The 3,597-nt window shown below is 42.4% G+C and overlaps 1 pseudogene; it reads left to right on the top strand.

Moving 5' to 3' along the window:
• The first annotated feature begins 554 nt into the window (after positions 1-554).
• Positions 555-2,046, top strand: LOC115510827 (annotated as a pseudogene).
• Positions 2,047-3,597: the final 1,551 nt, after the last annotated feature.

Consider the following 3,597-nt stretch of genomic DNA (forward strand, 5'->3'; position numbering starts at 1 on the left):
ACACATAAAGGAGCTGGAAAAAGAAAACCAATAAAGCCCCAAACCAGCAGAAGAAGGGAAATAATAAAGATTAGAGCAGAAATCAATGATATAAAAAAAAAAAACAAAAAAACAAAAAAACAGTAGAACAGATCAATGAAACCAGGAGCTGGTTCTTTGAAAGAATTAACAAAATTGATAAACCTCTAGCCAGATTGATTAAAAAAAAAAAAAAAGGAAAGGACCCAAATAAATAAAATCACACATGAAAGAGGAGAGATCTCAACCAACACTGCAGAAATACAAACAATAATAGGATATTATGAGCAATTATACACCAATAAATTGGGCAATCTGGAAGAAATGGACAAAGTTCTAGAAACATATAAACTACCAAAACTGAAACAGGAAGAAATAGAAAATTTGAACAGACCCATAACCAGTAAAGAAAATTGAATCAGTAATCAAATATCTCCCAACAAGAGCCCAGAGCCAATGGCTTCCCGGGGGAATTCTACCAAACATTTAAAGAAGAGTTAATACCTAGTCTTCTGAAGCTGTTCCAAAAAATAGAAATGGAGAGAAAACTTCCAAACTCATTCTATGAGGTCAGCATTACCTTGATTCCAAAACCAAAGATCCCACTAAAGAAGTACAGACCAATTTCCGTGATGAACATGGATGCAAAAACTCTCAACAAGATACTAGCAAATTGAATCCAACATTACATTAAAAGAAGTATTCACCACAGGTGGGGGTCCAGCAGGACCTTGCTCACTGCCCCTGGTGGCATTTTAGTGCCCAGCCCAAAACTGGGGGCAGGGGCCTGCTTCCCAGACTGGGATCCCAGAGTCCTGTTTCCCTGCGGCTTGCTCCCTGGGTGCTGCATCCCCGCAGATGGGCATGGTGCGCCAATGGGCCATGGGGTTGAGGGCAGCAGCTGTGGGAGGCCTGGGCAGCCCGCTTGCCCGGTGCAGGCACCACTTGCAGGCCAGCCCCTCCAAGAAGGCCCAGGCCAGGCAGGAGAACCACTGCATGCCACCCTACTTGCCGCTGAGCCCCGAACAGTTGGTCTGCGTCCAGAGGAGCAAGGCTGCTGCCCTGCTCAGACTCGCCATGCACAGCATGCCCTTGGATTTTGGTGAAGAGCTGGAAGAAGCACCTTAGCACAGAGTTTGAGAAACCATATTTTATAAAGCTCATGGGATCTGTTGCAGAAAAAAGAAAACATTACACTACTTACCCACTCCCACATCAAATCTTCAGTTGGACCCAAATATGTGACATAAGACATGTGAAGGTTGTCATCCTGGGACAAGACCAGTATCATGGACCCAATCAAGCACACAGGCTCTGCTTTGGTGTTCAAAGACCCGTCCCACCGCCACCCAGTTTGGAAAACATATATAAAGAGCTGTCTACAGACATAGATGGTTTTGTTCATCCTGCTCACAGAGATTTATCCGGGTGGGCCAGACAAGGTGCTGTTCTCTTACTCTAAGCTGTCCTCACATTCCGGGCACATCAGGCTAATTCTCATAAAGAGAGAGGATGGGAGCAATTTACTGGTGTTTTGTGTCCTGGCTAAATCAGAACTCTGGAGGCTTGTCTTCCTGCTCTGGGGCTCTTAGGCTCAGAAGAGAGGCAGTGCCATCCATAGGAAAGGCCACCATGTGCTGCAGACTGCTCACCCCACACCGCTGTCGGTGTACAGAGGGTTCTTTGGATATAGACATTTCTCTAAAACCAATGAGTTGCTGCAAAAGTCTGGCAAGGAGCCCATCAACTGGAAAAGTCCGTGACCCTGAACCATAAGGCTGTCTCCAGGTGGTTTTCTAGAAGCTGCTATTGAAGCGTTTGCCAGGAGTAGCAGCTTTATCCAGCCTGAAGCAGCAAAGGCCATATGGCCCTGGGGCCATATGTCTGTTTTTGCAACATGGCTTTTGGCCTAAAACATGCCATCACAGTATTTGGGAGAGAGAGGAGGTCAAATACTCCAGATGACTCCTCTCTGTCACCTTTATGGTAAAGGGGGAAAGGGGACAGAAGCACCGTTGTGGTATAGCTAATTGCTACTTTTTTTTACCTGGCAGGTTAGACATTGGGTTGTAAGGTGTTGGGTGTGTTCATTTAGCAAGGCCCTCCTTTGCCCAGGTTGGCATTCCAGTTCTTGGCCAAGTACACTGCTTCCTGGATCCTTCCCCGAGCCCTCCAGCACCTCCTTGAAAGAAGCAGGACAGTTTGCAAGTGCCCAGAAATTTAGGGATGAATATTCCTAAGAACTAATCCTCTGTGTGAGCCTTCACAGATAGGGAGCGGCAAGTGAGCTAGGTCTTGTTCTTGGTTATTTTCTGGGTGTTCTAGGAATAAATGGTAGAAGTTGAACTGGAAGAAAGACAAAGGGAATTTTTTTTTAAGAGAAGAAATGCTTTTCTCCTAGGTGTATCCTGAGTTGGGGTTTTTAAGGCAGCACAGACTGTCAAATGCTGTTTTTTATGGACTGAAATCACATAGGGATTGTTAAGCGAAATTAGTTATGTTAAGCGAAATTAGTCTGTCAAAGACAAGTATCATGTGATTTCACTCACATGTGGTTTAAGAAACAAAACAGATGAGCATAGGGGAAAGGAAGGAAAAATAAAATAAAAAGAGAGAGGGAGGCAAACCATAAAAGACTATTAAATACAAAGAATAAACTGAGGGTTGCTGGAGGTGTGTTGGGTGGGGATGGGGACTAAATGAGTGACAGGCATTAAGGAGGGCACTTGTTAGGATGAGCACTGGGTATTATATGTAAGTGATGAATCACTGAATTCTACTCCTGAAACCATTATTGCACTATGTGTTAACTAACTTGGATTTAATAAAAAAAGAACAAACAAAGCACACACAAATATATAATATGTATATTATATATTTGTATTATATGTATATATATATATGTATGTATATATATATACACACATATATATTCAAACTTATAAACAATTGCTCTCACAATAAAGTTTATTTTCCAAGACTAAAAAAAAAAAAAAGAAGAAGAAGAATGGATCCATCTGGAAAGCATGCATACAAGATATGTTGAGTTGGAAAAAGCTAAAGTCAAGGGAACTTGAAGTTAAATGTAGGAAAAATGGGGAAGGAATAGCCCGAGATGACTCTCAGTTTCCTGGTACTGTAGAATGAGTGAGTAGTGGTGTCTTAATCAATATATTTGGTAGAAATATGTAGTTCTTCTCTCAGTTCCAGGATGCAGTATGGTGAGTACCATTTTAGACATAATTTGAACTACTGGCATGATTCCCAACTGCAGGTGTACAACGGGCAGATGATAACGTTTCTGGAACTCAGGAGAAGTTAGAACTAGATAATAGATTTTGAAGGCATCAGTAGGTTTATAGCAAGTAAAGTTCTAAAGTGACATCAGAGGGAGATAAGCATATGGTGAACACTGCTGGTTGTTCATTCAACTGCCAAACCCCCATCTTCCTTACTAACAGAACCCTGATTTCATTCAGAAGGAAAAGTGTTGACCCAAAGAATGAATCCAGTTGATCTAAGCCAATCATGACCATTCTACCCTCACATGACTGAGTCATGCTGAGTTAGTCCTGACTA

This window comes from Lynx canadensis, chromosome A3, assembly GCF_007474595.2.
Source record: "Lynx canadensis isolate LIC74 chromosome A3, mLynCan4.pri.v2, whole genome shotgun sequence".
Lineage (NCBI taxonomy): Eukaryota > Metazoa > Chordata > Mammalia > Carnivora > Felidae > Lynx > Lynx canadensis.